The 23,557-nt window shown below is 37.7% G+C and overlaps 1 long non-coding RNA gene across 1 annotated transcript in view; it reads right to left on the bottom strand.

Annotated features, from left to right (window-relative positions):
* LOC136792788 (uncharacterized) overlaps window positions 1–22,394 on the bottom strand; it is a 145,774-nt gene extending 123,380 nt beyond the window's left edge. The window contains exons 1-2 of the long non-coding RNA XR_010837210.1: window positions 22,307–22,394; window positions 14,666–14,703 (exon numbers count right to left, since the gene is read on the bottom strand). This is a non-coding gene — a long non-coding RNA (uncharacterized lncRNA). The remainder of the gene's footprint in view (window positions 1–14,665; window positions 14,704–22,306) is intronic.
* Between the last annotated feature and the right edge of the window lie 1,163 nt (window positions 22,395–23,557).

A 23,557-nucleotide genomic window follows, 5' to 3' on the forward strand; every position in this document is an offset into this window, starting at 1 on the left:
GAAAGGCTGAAGGGTCTAATAGTTTCTTACTTGGTATTAGATATTAAAGACTGAAGAGGGATATGTTTGCTCTTAAATCAGTACTATTATCTGGCTCAACTGAATCTCCCTGTTAACCTACAGGCTTTTTTATACTAGCTCATGTAGGCAAGGCAATTTCATCATGCATTCAGACTGAACCAGTCACCATAAACCAGTAAAAGTCCTGGAATTTATAAAATAGAATGTATTGATACCATCATCAATCAATCAGCACATAGGCACATGTGGCACTTTTCAGAGGAACATCAATTGTCTATCAACAACATACAAAACAAACAAATGTGTTTTGGTTTTTGTACACACATATTTATGATTCAAATTACAGAGCTAAATTTTGACCACTGTAGTGATAATAAAGAATTTATATGTTCTAAAAATGGAAAAGAAAATATAAGAATCTAATAAAGTTTATTATAAGTGTGGATGGTTACTTTGTGGAGAATAAGTTGAGATTAGAAGCAAATAAAATCAAATTCAGAACAAGACAATGTATGCAAAATTACTTGAAGCAGTTTAAAGCCTTCACAAATGTGAATTAAATGTCTTAAATCTTGCTGAGGTCTGAACAGGCACATATGAATAGATAAAATAATTTATCTGAAGAACTGTCATTACTTTTATTTCTCAAATTCAATCAGATTGGTCCTTCAATGATCATTCTGCTAAGATGTGAGGTAGAACACAAAATTTCTCTAGCAACTGAAGTAATAAAAAGAGCAATTCAAAAGTTTTCTTATGTGCTGCCATTGAGATAATTTGAAGGGAAAGTACAAGCTAAAAGAACTCGAGATGGGATTCTCCCAGCAAAATGCAGAAATGGATGTGGCAGATTGCAGACAACCTGGAGTAATGGAAAAAGGAGAAGCTCGGGCTTGTGTCAGACCTTTTTAAATCCACCTCCCCATATACAGGCCATGACTGGGTAAATTTTAATTTCTCACAGCCTCAGTTTCTTTCTTTTTTTTTGTTTTTAATATCTATCGATCTATCGATCTATCTATCTATTTTGGCTGCACTGGGTCGTGGTTGCAGCATGCGGTATCTTTTAGTTGCAGCATGCAGACTCTTAGTTGTGGCATGCGTGCAGGATCGAACACAGGCCCCCTGCATTGGAAGCTCGGAGTCTTACCCACTGGACCACCAGGGAAGTCCCACAGCCTCAGTTTCGCAATCTCTGAAGTAATGATGATAATAAATGTCTCAGGAGAGATAATGAGACAAAGACGTGAACAAATTTGCATAAAAGTGCTTAACATAGTTCCTGACACATAGTAGACATTTTAAAAAATATATGATATTCCTTTTCCAAACAAATGAAACATGAAGACCTTGTTCTTATAATACAATTGGAAAACTACAAAACCAAAGTGACGTTGTGGCCCACAGAGAACAAAATCAGCATTTGTCCCCTTTGTTAGTAATGAAAGTGAAGACATTGTAACTCAGGGTTTATTTGTATATAATGGGGGCTCACCCTCTGATTATCAGGTTAATATTACATATCATTATAAAATTTGGTTAATGAAAATAGCCAAAATGCTCATCCATCTTCTGTCTCCTGTTCTGGTTCAAAGGTCAGAATACTGGTTGTGCTTTTCAATAATGTGCATCTTAATCCCTTTTAACTCACCAGAAATGCATTTACTGGAAATTCTGCCTTCAATGACCTATACTTCTCACCTTTAATGTATCATATTGTGGCACCTTTTTTCATATTCCCACAAGTCTACATGTCTTATCAAGAACTCAGGAAGATGCATCAGGCACAAGTAATATGCTTCCATTTAGATGATAAATGTTTATTATAGGCATCTACGGCTGTAAATTTCCCTCTAAGCACTGCTTTAGCTACATGTCATATATTTCGTATGTGTATCTTCGTATCTATTCGTGTCAAAGTAATTTCTAATTTTCCTTGTGATTTCTTCTTTGATCCACTGGTTATTTAGAAGTGTGTTGCTTAATTTTTATAATACATACTTGTGAATTTTCCAAGTTTCTTTCTTGTTGATTTATTTCTAATTTTATTCCATTGTAGTCAGAGAACATACTTTGTATGATTTCAATTCTTTTAAATTTATTGAAGTTTGTTTTATGGCCTCGCATGTGGCCTATCTTGAACAGTGTTCCATCTATACTTGGGAAGAATGTGTATTCTACAGTTGTTGGGTAAAGTGTTCCAAAGGTATCTGTTAGGTCTAGTTGGTGCATAGTGAAGTTCAAGTCTTCTATTTCCTGTTGATCTTCTGCCTGGTTGTTCTATCCATTATTAGAAGTTGGTTATTGAAGTCTCCAATTATTACTTTTAACTTTTGCCTTGTCTGCCCATCCACCTTCATCTCAAGACTGTCTATCACACTGTCTACCACAATCCACATGGTTATGGCAGTGTGGCTTCTAGTGGCCATGTTTTAAATGTTATCAGGTCCTACTCATCACTCATGGATTGAGATAGACCAGGAGTGAGCATTCAAACCTGAACTACTCCAATCAACTAGGCACTTTCCTAAGGAAATTAAGAACTGGACCAGAGAATCACCAACACTATTTTTCAATGGAACAAATAATGGCTTATACAAGAAATGGAAAACTAAGGAAGACAGGCTTTAATCAGATTTATATACAGATACAAAAGGAGAGAATAAGTACATGCCCACAAAAGAGTTCCTTTTTTTTTTACCTCCATTCTCCAACTCAATCTGTTCTTAAGGCCCTACTATAACTCTGACCTTGGATCATAGGAAAAACCTCTGTAGCATCATAATACATGTCCCGTTTTTACATATACTAGCCTCAAGAAGTTTCTATTTATTTCTACCAGAAGAGAGCAATGAACAAATAATGGAAATATTCTTGTTGCATTAATGAACAGCTCAGTTGATAAAATAAAATGTGGGGCAAATTGAAAATATCACCTAGAACTGGCATTCTGAAAAGAATACCAGTTGTGGAAAATGGAAGAATTTCTTTAACAAAAAATTTCTAGCAAGAGATTTTTTTTTTTTTTTCCCGGTATGTGGGCCTCTCACTGCTCTTGCCTCTCCCGTTGCGGAGCACAGGCTTGGCAGCCGTGGCTCACGGGCCCAGCCGCTCCGCGGCACGTGGGATCTTCCCTGACCGGGGCACGAACCTGTATCCCCTGCATTGGCAGGCGGACTCTCAGCCACTGCACCACCAGGGAAGCCCCACGCAAGAGATTTAAATCTAGAAAGCTAACCTAAGAAAATCAGGGATAAAAACAAAAACATATATGTACTAGTAGACCATAGTCACATTGTTTGTAATAGTGAAGAATGTCAAAAAATCAGAAATTATATGTTTAATATTGTGGAATTTATTATATATTATTATATTATGAATACCAAATTACTTGGTATTCATAAAATAAAATATATATAAGATCATAAACTTACTATGAAGATCTGTCTACCTAGATACGGAAGAATTTCTGTGAATTATTAAAGGAAAGAATCCAAATAGTTTTGTAAATCATCCCACTTTGACAAATAAGTTATCTGTTGGTGTGTTTGCGTGTGTGTGTATAATGAAGAATACTGGATGGATATTCTTCAGCAATGTGTTAACAGTTATTATCCCCTGGTTTGTGGACTGAAGGAAAATTTTTGCTAAACTTTTAAAAAATTAATATTGTTTACATTATTGATAATAAGCATATATTATATAATTACAGGAAATAAAGCTGTTTTTATTTTGATAAAAAAGGAAGAAATGTATGTGGCCAGAGAAGATTTTTCTGTGGAGAAGAAAACCACAGAAACTCAAATGTTAAAAGATAACATGAAATGAAGTCAAAGGCCAAATCCTGGGGCACTGAGAAAAGGCCTTGTGTCCAGGTAGTGTGAAAGAACTCCGAAGGATTGGGTTATTTCTCTTTTAGTAATTCTAGAAAGGTAAGTAGGGAAGTCTGGTAAGAGGTAGAAAAGAAGTTCAAGTTTGATGAATAGATTTGTACCCTAAAGATCCTGAAGAAAATTTTTGGAATATCTTCCAGGAATTAAAAAAAAAAAAAAAAAAATGGTAGGAATGCCTTGGGTGTGGACTTAGGCCATTTAATTATACTAAGTTAATTTAACAATTTACCTTTCACCCTGTGCAGACCTTCCATTTGTCTTTTTGTGCCCTCCTGCCCTTGTCTCCACCCGCTCTGCTCTGTGAGTTCCAATCGTAATCAAAGCCAAGGCCTCCGCAGCCCTCTGGATTCTGTTTTGGCTGACGGGAGGGAGCACAGGCTGGACAGGAAAGGGGGTGGAGAGTGACATTAGTTAGGTGGTTCGCTCCTCGGGCAGAGCCTTCCCACCCACTAGAGCAGACAGGGCTTCTCTTCTCAGCATTTCTAGCCTCCTCACCCCTCCAAGCCTAAGGATGGAAATACACCCCTCTGCCAGTGTTTCTTGCACTCAGCCCCTGGGCTTCCCGGCTCTCTGCCCTCACCTCTGAAAAGAGTTCCTTTATTAAATTCCTCAAATTACTCAGCATGATGCGCCATCTGTTTCCTGCAGGAAGCTCACTAATACAAAAACCTATCTGTAAAACAGATTAGCAGGTTCTACCCTTCTGTTCTTTCTAGGAAACTACTTCATTAGGTAATAATTCATCAGCCTTATGATTGCTCCTGAAGCAATTACAAAGGATTCTGTAGCAGACCTGGTCAGCGCTAGGCCCATATCGCCGTATCTCTCCACTGGTTTCTTTCATTCTCATCCCCTAAGCTAACACCTGTTCTTCCTGATTGCCAAAACCCTTCCACCCATGCGCAGGAAAGATGAAAGTGCCCAGAAATGTACATGCCCCACCGCTACCTAACGACAGCCAATCAATGACACCAGATGTGGTGTAGAAACTCTTCGGCTCCCTCATCCTTACCTAGGACAGATCTGAGTCTGACATAGCCTCTCTCTGGATACACGTTGCTGGATTCAGTCGCAGTTGCTCTTGGTGGGATTTAACTTGATATCACAAGCTTGCTTTGATTCCTCCCTTCCCCTTCCCACCTACCCCTTCCCTGTTTCAGGTCCCCACTCATCGATGTGTTTTTCCTGGATACATTTCCTAATAAATCACTTTCACTTAAAGCCTCATCCCAGCGTCTGCTTCCAGGCAACCCAATCTAAGTCCGAACTGCATGATATGCATCAGAAAATAAATTTTAGGAAATATAAAATGATCGAAAATAATAAGAATTCCTTTAAAACAGGCAAACAGACATATGTCTGAAAGAAATCTGTGTCAGGTAAATTTAGATTTTTTTTGATAAATGGTGATTTAATATAATTAATTTGGGGCATTGACAGAATTTCCTAAACAGCGATGCTCAGGAGAGAATTGATTCACTTTCTCTGACATCATTTTAATGTTGAGATGTTAAATTCTAAGAGCATGAACTCTGATGAGCTCCAGTTATCTGTTACGTGTGGGTGCAGCACTTTGAAGGGTAAGGAGGAAGCATTCTGCTGGTTTTTCATAGAACAACAAGATGGGAAAAAAGCAGTGGGTGCTCATTGAACTAGTTCTGCTTGGAGAGGTCTCCCGGCCCCATTTTTCCATACTCCAGGCCCCCCAGACCTGACTCATCATTAACTTCTCTAGAGAAGAACAAACATCTTTGTAAAATCAGAGTGAAGGATGGAGAAGAGACTAAAAATACACAGTTCGTTATTTTCCTATTTCAGCCTCTACTTTGATAAATGAGGTGACCAAGCCCCAGGAGTTTAAGTGGTTTACACAAAACCATTCAGATCGTTAGTGGAAGGGTAGGCATGTAGACCCAGGTGCCCAAAGTTCTAGTTAAGAGCCGTTCCACCACTGATACTAGCTTTTCCACTTTTAAAACTACTGAAATATTCTTCCAGATTCTGAGAGAGATGCAAATTTAATCTTTCACCACCTTTTGATTTTTTTTTTAATTGAGGAACTTATATCAGAAAATTAAATGATTTGCTTAATTACCAAAGTTGATGGAGGTTAACTATTTATAAAGTCATTAGAAAGTTTACCTTCTTTATTACGAGGCTGACTTAAAAGTGAGGGATGGAAGAGAGTAGGCCACCCTCTCTCTCTTCCCAGAAGGCAGGCAGCGTCACAGCGCCCCCTCCAGGAAGGGAGCCAGGTGTCACCAACCACTCTGAGGAGAATGCTTAATGTAAAAGCACATGTTTCATAACCAAAATGGAAGACGGATATTCAAGTCAACAAAAGAAACATAAAATATTGAAATAATTTCCTCCCTAATCTTTTCTTTGTTTACTTATTGAGCTGAAAAGATGATTTTTCCCTCCTTTAATTTCTAAGCAATTTGTCAATTTAGAATGAAATACTGAAAGAATAATTACAATATTTCTATGCCTACAGAAGATAGTACTGATTTTCAAAAAAGCCTGATAAATTCAGGTACCTAAATTATTTCCATTGGTACATTTTTCAAAACCTAATAAGCAAGCATAATAAGATCTATAAGTGAGTTCTCCCTTCACACTGGTATCCCTGGTTTGGGATGTGGTTTAGGCCTGGCCAGTTTGAATATACTTATAAAAGCCATTCTACAAAGTTTACATGCACATCAATGACTATAAGTTAAAAGTGAGAAGATATAGTACATGACAGACTCTGTAGGAACAAATCTTAATGAGAAACTTTAAAACTATTTTACAAACACACTTAGAGTTATCAAATTTTGCTTGTGCTTTTTGATCAGTTTGAATAGCATACATAGTCTAAATGCAGGTTTTTAATTATTTTGTAAAGCTTCCTTTCCAAGAGAAAAGAGACCAATACTAAATAGATTTTTAGTCATTTACAAATTAAAACTCAGAAATGTTATACTGTCCTGTGATAAAACTACACATTCTATTTCTGTAAAGTTTGCTTCTGTCTACATGCAAAACTAACATTACTTGTTAGAGGAAGTTATGGAAACAATAATTAACTTTGAGAAAAAAAGAACTATAAATGTGAACAAAGTAATACCCTTTAGAAAACAATCACCTCATAATTAGAGCCATTCTGGAGAAATTTAGTGCATGTGTTTGTTGTTTTTGTTGTATGCAGACACAAAATTATCTTTGAAATGGAATCTTTATTAGTTTCCTCTAACATTAACCTCTACAGCAGAGACCTGAGCCTAATGTGAGAGTTCAAACTCAAATCAATGCTCACCAGCTGTGTGACCTTGGGCAGGTTACATAACCCTTCTGAGCCTGTTTCCTCATCGATCGAATGGAAATGTTAATAATAGGAATTATCTCAGAGCATTGCTGTGAGAATTAAAATGAATCAATACACAGAAATACTTAGAAGAAGGCCTGGCACAGAGTTACACTGTATATGTTTCATCATTATTGTTCCCATCGTATCATAGTTGCTCAATAAACATTTGCTGAATTGAATGCTCCTCCAAAATAAAACAATGTATAGCAGTCCTAATCAGATAAGATAACACAAAGTATTCTCACATTTGATAAATATGCAAGTTCGAAGGCTGGTATTTGCAAAGAAAGGAGTGGCTTATGCAGTGCTATCTGAGGGGCTCTGAGAACCCCACATCATTCCCATAAATTCTGCTCTAGTGCCTGAAGCCCACCCAATAAGACTTTGGCCAAACCACTGAAAGTCCATTTAAAAAACATGATAAAGAGTGGAAAGAGGTGATATTACATATTAAAACATAGTCAACCACTTAGAACAAGGTGGGGAATTTAAATAATACCTACTGATACTTTAGCCATATAGTTTATTAGATTAAGTCAACTAGTTACAGTCAGTGGGATTCTACCAGAGAAAACAAGGCAGCTTAACAGGAGAGTGCTGGAAGGGCTCTATGATAAGGCAGGAGGAATAAATTGCCTACTTAATATTTTTCAGAGGCTAGCCTACCTCTGTCATCTCAGAATGCCATCAATACTATTTTAAAACAAGAATTTTCAACCTCAGGATGTAGGTGGTAGTGCGTCTAGCTTTTAAAGTCACTGACAAAAAGATCTGATAATGTTCCACCATGTTATTACACTTCCATTATCCCACAAAATAAAGACTTCCTTTTTTTTTTTTTTTTTTTTTTAAAGTGGTTCCATGCTTCAAAGAGAAAGCCTGTCTCCACCTAACACTGGTGGCTTCATCTATACTGCATGCAGAGTACAAATTGCAGTGCAGGAGTTAGTGTAGATCAGTTGGTGTCACAATTAGAGAGCCTGACATTGGGTTACCACGGTAGACACTGCTGCTATATAACCTTGACCTGAAACATTCAAAGGTGGACAAAGAACTTAGAAAGAACTGGTGTGCTGTGAGACGCAAATGGCACTAGTTTTTAATACACAGCTATTGAACTAATTCCAGAAAGTTCAGTGCCTTAGTATTACTTTGAGTTCCAAGTTCTGGGTTCATATGCTCAGTGTGTGTGTTATGATAGGAACTAAAGATTGGAAGCTATGTAGTAACCCTTTGATACTTCTAATGAATGTTACATAAACTTGAGGCGGGGGCAGGGGGTCTCTATATAACATTCCACTCCTTCCTTCCCAAACTAATAAGACAGATACAGCAATCAGACTGATGGAGACTAAAGTGCCAGTTCTCTTAAGGCTAAAAGCTAGCTCACAGGACACAAGGCAGGTGTGCTGGCAGTTGACTTGCTAACACTCATGTGAATTTCCTTTTCACACTTCCTAATCCCAAGATGCGGCAGAAGCAAAGTCAATTCCATGGAAGAGAACAGACTAGAGTGTACTTTCTCCATAGGTAGGCAGCTCTCTCCCGCAAAAAAGAAAGAGTGAGACAAACATGCCAGCTCTCTCCTCTTCACTGATAAATTAGAGAACTACTCCTTTCTACATACAGAGGGTCCAGAAAAAACATCCGGCATGTAGTTTTCAGCAAGGGTGCAGACATAGTACGAGGGGACTTTGGGAAATGTATGTAGGTGCTCCTGGCATTTAGCGGGTGAGTGCCAGAGTTGCTGAACATCCTACAGAGCACACTACACTCCCAGGCAATGAACAATCATCCTGCCTGAAACCAGTAGCACTCCAGCTGAGAAGCACTGCTGGGGACCCTTTCACAGGGAAACAGCAACAGCAAGGAACGAGTGACCCACGGCTTTGTGAGTGGATGTGTGTATGCACATGCATAGCTGCACCTATGGGAATACAGCTAAGGTCATGTGAACTCTTACTTGCTTTTTAAAAAATTAAGGTACTTATCACCCTTTTTAGCGGACAGTTCTGAGACATCACTACCACCAAGATACAGAAAAATTCTATCATTCCAGAAGTCCCCCCATGCCTTTTGCAGTCAGCCCTTCCTACCCAAATCCCCTAGCAACTACCAACTTGTTTTCTGTCCTAATAATTTTGCCTGTTCCAGAATACCATATAAACAGAAGCATACCTTTGAATCTGGCTTTGAATCACTTAGCATAGCCCATTTGAGATCCATTCATGTTATTGTATGGATCAGTGTCTGTTCCTGCTTGTTGCTCAGTAATATTCCACTGTGAGGATGAACCACAGTTTGCTTATCCATTCCCCCATTAAGGGGCATTTCATGTGAAGTTTTAACCTTTAGAGATGTAAGTTGCTGGTAAAATACATATCTTTTAAAAGCCAGATCCAAACCTGAACTTGCTTCATCCTTTCCCATATTCTCTACCAACTCCTCCAGAACACCAGTCTGATTCAGGTGACCCCAATCTGTGAACACACATTTCTCATACGCGCTACTATCACATCATTTACTACATCGTAATAGTCAGTTTCTCCTAATAGACTTTAAACTCAATCAATACTTACTGAATACATGTTTGAACAAATGAATGACCAATGAATGAAAGGGCTCTTACACATGATATATCATCAACAATGATTTAAGTAATATATCAGCTACCAACTCAAATATTTTGTCCTCCAATTGCTTTGAAAGCAGAAAATTTGAAACCACCTGCCTGCAAAAGGATTTGCTGCTCAGACATTAGATTTTAATTTCTGAGTGTGTAAGAAGTACATCAGGAAAGCTTTACCAAGACTTAAGTGACCACTAATTATGACCATAACTCCTTCAGCTGGGGGCCCTTCTTTTTGACTTATATGCTGAGTCCTGCCAGTCTTCCTACTAAACCACCAAACCTATGGGTGGTCTTGGGGACCCCTCACCACACCTGGAAAACTCAGAAAGGGTGGGGAAAAGTCAGAACATAGTTCATTTCAATATATATTTTCCAATACAACATTTTTAATAACTTTTTTATAACATCAGTCTTTCTAAAATATACTCTAATATGTTTCCATCCAAACCTTGAACTGACATATTTTGATTATTCTATTTGTGAAGTGTTCTCAATATAGCCTGAATGGTACAATCTAACTTCCCTTCTATAAAAAATAAAATACCTTTAATATTTAATACCTTTAATATTTAATCTCATCAAGATTAAACTGATAAAGATCAAAATGCATTTATTTTATCCACATTTATAACTTTAGAAAATGAGTAGAAAAATAAAGTTTCTCTTTAATTTGTAATGAGATATAATATAAATGAATATACTATAATAGCTAAAATTAAACTTATCTGTATTCTTTGAAAAATGTTTATGGGCAAGTATTGAAGTCCTAGATTCAACTTAGTAGAATAATTAAATAATAACCAAGCATCAAAGTCAGAAACAACTCATTTAACTATATATATCATGACTGAACTTTTTTAATGTACTCAATGAAATGGAAAGGCATATACTATTAAAGTGAATCTATCCCTGAGCTACTACATGATTTTAGACTTTGCCTATAGATGGCAGAAAATATTAAATATTAGATGGTAAAATAAGATAAGGGTTAGCCATAATTGGAATAAACATTTCATAATATGACTTATTATGAATCTCAAAGAAATCATAACAAAATCCTAGCCTTAGACTTGTAGTCAATGAACAAATTGGTAGCACTTGAAAATATTTCAGTTAGAATTTAAAAGGCATTGTAAATAATCTATGTTTGCTTTGGTTATTTGAAGGTAATTTTAAAAAATCTTTCCAAGGATGAATATTGAGAATAGTGGAAAAGAATGGTTTATTTTTACATACATGGGAAAAACATTTTTACTGTTCACTATTTCATACTGATATTTGTTTAGATGTGCTTCCATGAGACTCTCCTGCTAAAGTAGTGCACTTTTCATAAGAGGACAGATGATGAAAAGAAAAAGAAAGCCTTTGAATAAATGTGGCCATTAATCCCACAGTGCAACGCTACCAAACACCTGAATTCAGAAGATTCCATGAAGATCCCATACAGAGCAAAATACCCTGCTTTCTAATGCCATACTGTATGCTTAAGAGAATATGTACACGGAGGGAAAAATGGTAATCTCTAAGGGGTATTGTGCCTTGTCAGTCCTTAAAGCTTTCACAGAAGTAACCAAAGGGGTCTAAAACTCTGTAGTAAGATTTGGGGTGAAGAGGGATGCTTTACTTTGATAAAATGGAAGAAGTATTATTGTGAAAGCAGTCACAGACTAATTTTAGCAAAGAGTTCATAGTAATGTGGAAGATCTGAAAACTGTCCCTTAAAAACACCTGGGCTTTCTTACCCCTTGGAAAGTTTTCTTTCACTCCCAGATTATGTGTGTCCCAGTTTGAAGACAACTGGTGACAGGAAGCACTTTCCTAAATGTTCCCAAGAATTCTTTCTATTGATAACTTAACTCCCACATCCAGTTGCAAGTTGGACTATATTGCTGACCTGACCTGCTATGGATCATATAGGATAAACTTGAAAATTGAGACTTGTGCTTAACACATTTCCGGGGCTTTCTTTCCAATGGTTTCTGTGGTTCTTTGTAGACTCCACACCACTTCACTCCCAATGTGCTGGCCTTTTTAATACTGTGTCTTGCCAGCGTAGGTAGCAGCTCTATTAAACTACTAAAGATAGTAATGTATTTTGTCCTGCCCGAGGAAAACAGTATTATCAGATATAAAATCTCCAGTGTCAAGAATATATACCCCCAACATTAATGCAGTGATTTATGTTGGTAGATCTTACTGTGAATGTCTTTGTAATGCAGGCAAATATATGCATTTCCAATGTGGAAATGAGCTTTTGTGTTTCTTATGTTGAAACTTGGGTTCTTTTATAGAAGAACTCATGGGACGTAAAACATAAAAAGTTGAGAACTACTGGTTTAGGAAATAGAAAATCAACTGGGGCAAGAACCACCCCTTTTCATATATCTCTGGTCAGCGATTGCAGAATTTTGAACCATGACTTCCTATAATTTAGTTAATAATTGCCCCAAACCAGAAATAACGTGTATGATTCTCAATATATTTTTAATAAATCTTTTTCTAAAAATAAAACATTAAGGTTAACCAATCATCCAGAATTAGCATAGTCACTCTCTAAAGTGGTTAAAGTAGTGAAATAAATTAAAGGAAACTAACTGAGGTGACACAGAGGTATATACAAAAATAAAACTCAAGGCAATTTTTGGTTCAGTCACCCCACCAAGCCATATCTTTTGTAGTTAATAATTATGCATTCCTTCTCTTACATGGTTTATACCCTTTGTACCATCAGTCCTTCAAAGTGATTATTTGGAATATGTTTTCAAATATTGGCCTTCACTTTTCTCCTCATCTATGATATTTTCAACACACCCAATAGTGAGGGAGGGGAGAGAGAGAGAGAGAGAGAAAGATGGAATGAAAGGCAAGAGGAAAAAATTTTTTAAAGATTATTTTGAAAATCTGGATACAGATGAATATCATGTTAGATAGATGGTTACATATGAAAATAACCCATTCTATCTGTTAAGAGAAAGAAAAATAGAATCATTATTGCTTATAACATCCTAGTATTGTCATAATATTTCTGCTATAGAAGGTTCAATACAGTAACAAAGGTATCCACATAAAACAAGGTTAGTACCAACTAACAAGCAGAATTGAGAATAAATGAATCTCTGATAGATTATTTTTAAAAATCTAGAAAAACAACTTTCTATTTAATTTACATTTATATTATAATTTGTTAGCAACCCAGTTCAGCCTATTCAAAAGAAATGTTTCTAATGCATATCTATAATTCAAATATAAAGGAAAAGAAACCAGTATAAACTATGCATTCTGTTATTATATTTAATTTCATTTGCTTTATTAAGCACATCCTTACTAGCTCTTTAGAAACAAATTTTTTATCCAAGATGGCAGTTTCAGGAATTATGTAAAAAGTTTCTGCATATTTCTTGCTTAAAATTTCAACTGGACTATTTTACAGTTTCTGAAAGATAATTCAGACCAACCTCATACACAATAATGTGTATTTTTTCAAGAGAACTAATATTTATGCTTTGCCAATATCTCAGAAAGCAGAGCTATCCCAATCACTATAAAATGAATAGTAAAAAGTTATGAAACCATCTATATTCTGTCTATAAGGGCAAATGAAAATATTAAGGAAAACTTCAGCTATGTGGAAAAAGGGAAATATGTAAAAAGAAAAGTTGGTCAATTTACTTGAACTTCTTTTCCTTCAAATATCCAAGAGTCAACACATAGTGATTATGCAGAAGTTAAATAAGCTGAGAAAACCTCCAAATATTTGAAATTCACATTTTTCCCTCAGTCTTAAATTCCTCTGAGAATTGCACTTAATTCGGAAATGCTTGGGAATGCAGCTCCTAATTCCCCCCGAAGAGAAGTTTCTTTCCATTTTGATTTCCTCAGCCACAAACTAATCAGTCTTAATTGCTCCCAGCTGTGATTTATTCTCCCAGGGGTTGCTTCCTGCTGGTACCCAAGTAGTACAAAATCATGCAGTTTTGTTAAACTCCAGTAACTACATGGGAGCTTTGTAGAACCTAATTTACTATACAGGAGTTCAAGCACTGTAACTAGCAAGTAAACTTTCACTCAACTTTGAAAGCTGACCACATAATGAAGATCACTTTTCTCCCAAGAGGTGACAAGATATTGGACAATTGAAAATTATATTTTCTACCATTACAGATTCAACAGAATATTATTTCTATTTCTATTTGTAATGTGTGTGTATGCTTGTATGTATGTGTTAACATATATATATGTTATATATATATATGTGTATATATATATATGTTATATATATGTGTATATGTTATATACACAAACATATATATCAAATTTGTGTTATATGTAAAATATTTTTCTTGTATATTTGGAATTTTTACTGAAATAATTTTAGGAAAAAGAAAAAATAGTTCAGAACTACATGATGCTGTCTTGAAACAAAGTACTTTGTGATAACACCAAGAAAGTGAATTAAAATTTAAAACTTGCCACGTTAAGGTCTTCATAAAATTAAATAATTGTCTCTCTTACACTTTTACTATTTAATCTCAAAAACTGGAAAAAAAAAGATTATAAAAATCTTTTCCAGTTGTTTTAATCCTATTTATCAGATCATTCTAAAGTGATATCACCTGAAAAGAATATCAGGATTTTATGTTTTCTAGTTTACTCATTGTACAAACAGAGCCATTTAGTTATTTTTCATGAATCAATCTCTAGTAATTATTTTTGCACAAAGATTGAAAAATAAGCAACAACAACAAAAATGATTAGAATATATATTACCTGGTATGATGTCATTGTCCATGGATGTCTTCATATTCCTGTTTGAAAATCACAGAAGGGGACAGGCATTAAAAAGGCAGAATTAGAGGAAACCATAAACAAGACAAAAAGACAACCTTCAGAATGGGAGAAAATATTTGCAAATGAAGCAACTGACAAAGGATTAATCTCCAAAATTTACAAGCAACTCAAGCAGCTCAATATCAAAAAAACAAACAACCCAATCCAAAAATGGGCAGAAGACCTAAATAGACATTTCTCCAAAGAAGATATACAGATTGCCAACAAACACATGAAAGGATGCTCAAAATCACTAATCATCAGAGACTTGCAAATCAAAACTACAAAGAGGTATCACCTCACACCAGTCAGAATGGCCATCATCAAAAAATCTACAAACAGTAAATGCTGGAGAGGTGTGGAGAAAGGGAACCCTCTTGCGTTGCTGGTGGGAATGCAAATTGGTACAGCCACAACGGAGAACAGTATGGAGGTTCCTTTAAAAACTAAAAATAGAACTATCATACGACACAGAAATCCCACTACTGGGCATATACCCTGAGAAAACCAAAATTCAAAAAGAGTCATGGGGGACGGAGAGAAGATGGCGGAAGAGTAAGACGCGGAGATCACCTTCCTCCCCACAGATACATCAGAAATACATCTACTCGTGGAACTGCTCCTATAGAACACCTACTGAACGGCTGGCAAAAGACCTCAGACCTCCCAAAAGGCAAGAAACTCCCCACGTACCTGGTAGGGCAAAAGAATAAACAGAGACAAAAAAAAAAAAAATAGGGACGGGACCGGCACCAGTGGGAGCTGCGAAGGAGGAAAGCTTTCCACACACTAAAAAGGCCCTTCGTGGGCGGAGACTGCGGGTGGCGGGAGGGGGGAAGCTTCGGAGCCACGAAGGAGAGCGCAGCAACAGGGGTGCGGAGGGCAAAGTGGAGAGATTCCCGCACAGAGGATCGGTGCCGACCAGTACTCACCAGCCCGAGAGGCTTGTCTGCTCACCCGCCGGGAAGGGCGGGGGCTGGGAGCTGAGGCTCGGGCTTCCGTCGGAAGCCGCGAGAGACCTGGGGTTGGCGGCGTGAACACAGCCTGAAGGGGCTAGTGCGCCACGGCTGGCCGGGAGGGAGTCCGGGAAAAGGTCTGGAGCTGCCGAAGAGGCAAGAGATTTTTCTTCCCTCTTTGTTTCCTGGTGCGGGAGGACAGGGGATTAAGCGCCGCTTAAGGGAGCTCCAGAGATGGGTGCAGACCTGCCGAAGAGACAAGAGACATTTTCTTGCCTCTTCGTTTCCTGGGGCGCGAGGAGAGGGGATTAAGCGCGCTGCTTAAAGGAGCTGCAGAAACGGGCGCGAGCCGCGGCTATCAGCGCGGACCCCAGAGACGGGCATGAGACGCTAAGGCCGCTGCTGCAGCCACCAAGAAGCCTGTGTGCGAGCACAGGTCACTGTCCACACCGCCCCTCCCGGGAGCCTGTGCATCCCGCCACTGCCAGGGTCCCGTGATCCAGGGACAACGTCCCCGGGAGAACGCGTGGCGCGCCTCAGGCTGGTGCAACGTCACGCCGGCTTCAGCCACCGCAGGCTCGCCCCGCACTCCGGGCCCTTCCCTCCCGCCGGCCTGAGTGAGCAGGAGCCCCTGAAACAGCTGCTCCTTTAACGCCATCCTATCTGAGCGAAGAGCAGACGCCCTCAGGCGACCTACACGCAGAGGTGGGGCCAAATCCAAAGCTGAACCCCAGGAGCTGTGCGAACAAAGAAGAGAAAGGGAAATCTCTCCCAGCAGCCTCAGAGGCAGCGATTAAAGCTCCACAATCAGCTTGATGTACCCTGCATCTGTGGAATACCTGAATACACAATGAATCATCCCAAATTGAGGAGGTGGACTTTGGGAGCAAGATATATTATTTTTTCCCCCTTTTTCTCTTTCTGTGAGTGTGTACGTGTGTGCTTCTGTGTGAGATTTTGTCTGTATAGCTTTGCTTTCACCATTTGTCCTAGGGTTCTGACCATCCGGTTTTTTGTTTTGTTTTTTTTTTATCCAGTTTTTTGTATTTTTTTTACTTTAAAAATTTTTTCTTCTTAATAATTATTTTTTAATAACTATATTTTATTTTATTATACTTTATTTTATCCTCTTTCTTTCTTCCTTGCTTCCTTTCTTTCTTTCTTTCTTCCTATTTTTTTCTCCCTTTTATTCTGAGCCGTGTGGATTAAAGGCTCTTGGTGCTTCAGGTAGGCATCAGGGCTGTGCCTCTGAGGTAGGAGAACCAACTTCAGGACACTGGTCCACAAGAAACCTCCCAGCTCCACGTAATATCAAACAGCGAAAATCTCCCAGAGATCTCCATCTCAACACCAAGACCCAGCTTCACTCAAGGACCAGCAACGAACAGTGCTGGACATCCTATGCCCAACAAAGAGCAAGACAGGAACACAGCCCCATCCATTAGCAGAGAGGCTGCCTAAAATCATGATAATGCTCCAGACACCCCCAAACACACCACCAGACGTGGACCTGCCCACCAGAAAGATAAGATCCAGCCTCATCCACCAGAACAGAGGCACTAGTCCCCTCAACCAGGAAACTTACTCAACCCACTGAACTAACCTTAGCCACTGGGGACAAACACCAAAAACAACGGGCACTACGAACCTGCACCCTGTGAAAAGGAGACCCCAAACACAGTAAGATAAGCAAAATGAAAAGACAAAAACACACAGCAGATGAAGGAGCAAAGTAAAAACCCAACAGACCTAACAAATGAAGAAGAAATAGGCAATCTACCTGAAAAAGAATTCAGAATAATGATAGTAAAGATGATCCAAAATCTTGGAAATAGAGAAAATGCAAGAAACATTTAACAGAGACCTAGAAGAACTAAAGAAGAAGCAAGCAATGATGAACAACACAATAAATGAAATTAAAAATACTCTAGATGGGATCAATAGCAGAATAACTGAGGCAGAAGAACGGATAAGTGACCTGGAAGATAAAATAGTGGAAATAACTACTGCAGAGCAGAATAAAGAAAAAAGAATGAAAAGAACTGAGGACAGTCTCAGAGACCTCTGGGACAACATTAAACGCACCAACATTTGAATTACAGGGGTCCCAGAAGAAGAAGAGAAAAAGAAAGGGACTGAGAAAATATTTGAAGAGATTATAGTTGAAAAATTCCCTAATATGGGAAAGGAAATAGTTAATCAAGTCCAGGAAGCACAGAGAGTCCCATAGAGGATAAATCCAAGGAGAAACATGCCAAGACACATATTACTCAAACTATCAAAAATTAAATACAAAGAAAACATATTAAAAGCAGCAAGGGAAAAACAACAAATAACACACAAGGTAATCTCCGTAAGGTTAACAGCTGATCCTTCAGCAGAAACTCTACAAGTGAGAAGGGAGTGGCAGGACATATTTAAAGTGATGAATGAGGAAAACCTACAACCAAGATTACCCAGCAAGGATCTCATTCAGATTTGATGGAGAAATTAAAACCTTTACAGATAAGCAAAAGCTGAGAGAGTTCAGCACCACCAAACCAGCTTTACAACAAGTGTTAAAGGAACTTCTCTAGGCAAGAAACACAAGAGAAGGAAAAGACCTACAAGAACAAACCCAAAACAATTAAGTAAATGGTAATAGGAACATACATATTGATAATTACCTTAAATGTAAATGGATTAAATGTTCCCACCAAAAGACACACACTGGCTGAATGGATAAAAAACAAGACCCATATATATGCTGTCAACAAGAGACCCACTTCAGACCGAGGGACACATACAGACTGAAAGTGAGGGGATGGAAAAAGATATTCCATGAAAATGGAAATCAGAAGAAAGCTGGAGTAGCAATTCTCATATCAGACAAAATAAACTTTAAAATAAAGACTATTACAAGAGACAAAGAAGGACACTACATAATGATCAAGGGATTGATCCATGAAGAAGGTATAACAATTGTAAATATTTATGCACCCAACATAGGAGCACCTCAATACACAATGCAAATACTAACAACCATAAAAAGGGAAATCGACAGTAACACAATCATAGTAGGGGACTTTAACAGCCCACTTTTACCAATGGACAGATCATCCAAAATGAAAATAAATAAGGAAACACAAGCTTTAAATGATACATTACAGAACGTGGACTTAATTGATATTTATAGGACATTCCATCCAAAAACAACAGAATACACATTTTTCTCAAGTGCTCATGGAACATTCTCAAGGATAGATCATATCTTGGCTCACAAATCTAGCCTTGGTAAATTTAAGAAAATTGAAATCATATCAAGTATCTTTTCTGACCACAATGCTATGAGACTAGATATCAATTACAGGAAGAGATTTGTAAAAACTACAAACACATGGAGGCTAAACAATACACTACTTAATAACGAAGTGATCACTGAAGAAATCAAAGAGGAAATCAGAAAATACTTAGAAACAAATGACAATGGAGACACCACGACCCAAAACCTATGGGATACAGCAAAAGCAGTTCTAAGAGGGAAGTTTCTAGCAATACAATCCTATCCTAAGAAACAGGAAACATCTTGAATAAACAACCTAACCTTGCACCTAAAGCAATTCGAGAAATAAGAACAAAAACCCCCAAATTTAGCAGAAGGAAAGAAATCATAAAGATCAGATCAGAAATAAATGAAAAAGAAATGAAGGAAACAATAGCAAAGATCAATAAAACTAAAAGCTGGTTCTTTGAAAAGATAAACAAAATTGATAAACCATTAGCCAGACTCAACAAGAAAAAGAGGGAGAGGACTCATACCAATAAAATTAGAAATGAAAAAGGAGAAGGAACAACGGACACTGCAGAAATACAAAAGATTATTAGAGATTACTACAAGCAACTGTATGCCAATAAAATGGACAACTTGGAAGAAATGGACAAATTCTTAGAAATGCACAACCTGCCGAGACTGAACCAGGAAGAAATAGAAAATAGGAACAGACCAATCACAAGCACCGAAATTGAAACAGTGATTAAAAATCTTCCAGCAAACAAAAGCCCAGGACCAGATGGCTTCACAGGGGAATTCTATCAAACATTTAGAGAAGAGCTAACACCTATCCTTCTCAAACTCTTCCAAAAGATAGCAGAGGGAGGAACACTTCCAAACTCATTCTACGAGGCCACCATCACTCTGATACCAAAACCAGACCAAGCTGTCACGAAGAAAGAAAACTACAGGCCAATATCACTGATGAACATAGATGCAAAAATGCTCAACAAAACACTAGCAAACAGAATCCAACAGCACATTAAAGAGGATTATATACTATGATCAAGTGGGGTTTATCCCAGGAATGCAAGGATTCTTCAATATATGCAAATCGATCAATGTGATACACCATATTAACAAATTGAAGGAGAAAAACCATATGATCATCTCAATAGATGCAGAAAAAGCTTTTGTTTTTAATCTCAGCCCTTTTCTTCTCAAAGCCCATGAGCACTGATAACCGTCTGGGCTTGAGGGTATTAAAGCACAGCTTCATTCTATACCTAGTATTTCTACCACACTTGACATCCATCCTTACCTGTTTACTCTGGCCTACGCTACCAGATTCCTTTCTCATTCATGGTAACTCTCCAACAGGAACTCTTCATATCCATCCTTGCTTCCAGGTCCATCAGTCTATCAGTCTGTTTCTATATATCTGAGCCCTAATTATATATAGTGTTCAAGTTCTTTCTCAAGGGACTGGCTGGGTCCCTATGAATGAAGCAATGTTCCTACATTCTTAAGTTAAGAATGTCCCTAAATATTTTATGAATTAGGACACTTCTCTGCCAAATGTCAAAAAAAATATTACCTATCTCTATCCACAAATATACCAAAGTCTCAACTTTGTACTTTCCAGGATACCAAAATAAGTGTCAAAAATCAATTTTGCAGGGCAGGCAAGAGAGAAATCAATTCAGAGAGTTGTAAGAGCAGCGTCTTAAATTTCAGTCCAAGATAAGCCTGATGTAAAACAAAGGCTGAATAGACAACTTCTTCAAAGAAACCTTCCCAATCAATACCCCCATATACAAACATCCGTTCAGTCAGGTGTGAGTGACAGCAGAAAAGGAAAATTTGCTAAGGATACCCCCTTGACTTGGTGTTTTTAAGCTTCTCCTTTTCTCACTTAGTTTTTTCTTATTTTAAATTTTTTCCTACTTGAGTAGATATAGTGATCAGCATGAGAGCTCTTTCAAAGGCCATCAATTTGAGTTGCTACCCATGATAGAAAAAGAACTATGAAAATCACTCACATTTGTCTGCCGAGGTCTTCTTTTCCTAGATCTCTATGATTATATTGTTCTTGTTCATCTAAAATTGTGAATTGGCTCCAGTGAATTGCATTCATTTATACATATCTTTATCTTCAGCTTCAGTTTTCAGAAAACACAGTTTGTTCACAGTGGGTTACGTTTTGGGGTAACAGAAAGTCCCAAGATCTCGGTGGCCTAAAAAAGTTTTATTCCTCACTTAAGCAAATAGGTGGTGAGTCTGGATGATGCTTAAGGGGAATCTGTTTTCTATGTAATGACCCAGGGTCTCCAGATCAATATTTGCTTCCATGACCACATGGCAAGGGTAAAAGCACTGAAGAGTCTCAAAATTAAAGGATTCATCCCGGAAGAAACATGGGTCACTTCTGCTCACATTCCATTAGGAACGTAAGTCAATGGCCACACATCTGCCCTTAAGAGGGCAGACAATTGTCATCCCTCACTGCAGTCTTGTCCTAACAGAAGGCAAAAATGAACTATTTGTTAAATAAAAATATGTTGAGTAACTAATGCTTTATACTGGTCAGCCAATCTAGACCAAATTTTAATGTTTAATATAAAGAAGAAAGAAACAATCAACATGAAGAAAGCAAACACTAGATAAGGAAGGGAAAACAGTTCCTACTCTATTGAGGAATCAATTTTGCATAGCTTCATAGAACACTGACAAGAACAATTCTGAGACCAATCTTAGCTCAATAGGAAAGACTGATTTAACAGGTAAATGACATCAGCCAAGAGCACAAGAATGAGAAGTATTGCTATGTCATGGATTGACTTATTGCCCAATTCCAACCCTCTTTCTGCATCCATACTTTTGCATGACCTCAGGAAGGACAGAGTAGACTTTTCTATCCTTTGACTTGGGGTTGGCTCTGTAACTTGTTTCAGTTAACGGCATGTGAGTAGAAGTAAGCAATTTCTGAACCAAGACCTTAATGTCCTCCTGTGTTTCCACTTACTCTCTGCCGTTTTCATGAGAAGAATATACCTCGGGCTTCCCTGGTGGCGCAGTGGTTAAGAATCTGCCTGCCAATGCAAGGGACACGGGTTCGAGCCCTGGTTCGGGAAGATCCCACATGCTGTGGAGCAACTGAGCCCGTGCACCACAACTACTGAAGCCCACGTACCACAACTACTGAAGCCCGTACACCCTAGAGCACGTGGTCTGCAACAAGAGAAGCCACTGCAATAAGAAGCCCGTGCTTGCCACAACTAGAGAAAGCCCAGGCGCAGCAATGAAGACCCAATGCAGCCAAAATTAAATAAATAAAAATAAAATAGATTTATTTTAAAAAACACAAAAACATACCTCAAGTGGTGCTGTGGGTCATATCAGAAGAATGAGAGATACATGGTAGGAAACCATCCTGGTTGCCACAGCCTGAAGAAGAGCTGCCCCAGGCATCCCATCAATCTGCACAGAGAAGCAAAGTCACAAAGCTGAGCCCAGCCTACATCAGCTGAACTCCTGCCAACCTTCAGAGAGACAAGAACAGTTACAAATGACTGTTGTTTTAAGCCATGGAACTTCTGGGTAATTTGTTTTGCAGCAAGAACTGATCAATATATGGTACATGTGCCAGACACGGGCCATTCATAAAGTACAACGGATGAAAAAAAACAAAAAAAAAAACAAATCCAGAATCTAGAAGACAAAAAGGATTGGAGATTGCCACACAAAGAAAAAGAATAGCATTCTTGAGTATTAGGAAAGAAAAGTAAAAATGAATATATTTAATGTGACTTTTTTTAAATAATCAAGATACATGAACTAAGTGTATGTTCTGGTTTGTGACTATATTTACATGAAAAAATTTCAAAGTTACAAAATTTGACATTTTTATATAAGATATGATTTTATTTAAAAATCAGGAAACAAAGTTGGAACAGACCCAATAATATACATGAGCGCCATTAATAATCAGCCTATAAAATTATAAACTTGAACATGATGTTTATTACAAAATCCTTTTGCATTAGAATTAAAGGGATGTCTGAATTTTGAAGGCAGTGACTTTTGGAAAAACAAGAGAAATCATTAGTTCAAAGAGTAAAACCATGGAATTCAGTGACTTAAAAAAATTTTTTTTAAATGTAAACAAATTTTTACAACATAAACTTCAGAATGACAGTTTTTCAAATGAGATCATGACGTATTTAAGAAAGCTAATTTGAAATACCTTCTGAAATGGAGACTTATGTCAAGAGGGTAGCCAGGCCTTAGCTAATATATGCAAAGCAAATTTTGATTTGGCAGGATTATGAGTCCAACCCAAACTTTTTATATTTTCATAGATAGGAAAGGGTGAAAGCGAAAAAAGAGTAGTAAGAGGGTCAGGAGCATGTAGGAACAATAGTTGATGACCTGGTTAAAATGACCCCAAACCGTTTTGTTTTTTCATTGATATTACTAAGAGATTCAAACCCAAGGATGCTCAGGTTCGCTTGCATCAGAATCACTTAGGATGCTTTTTAAAATACAGGTGCCCAGGCCCCACCTTGGATTCCATTGGTGTGATATTGGTATTTGTTAAAAGATCCCTAGGCCATTTAAATTGTA

This window comes from Kogia breviceps, chromosome 16, assembly GCF_026419965.1.
Source record: "Kogia breviceps isolate mKogBre1 chromosome 16, mKogBre1 haplotype 1, whole genome shotgun sequence".
NCBI classification, from domain to species: Eukaryota; Metazoa; Chordata; class Mammalia; order Artiodactyla; family Physeteridae; genus Kogia; species Kogia breviceps.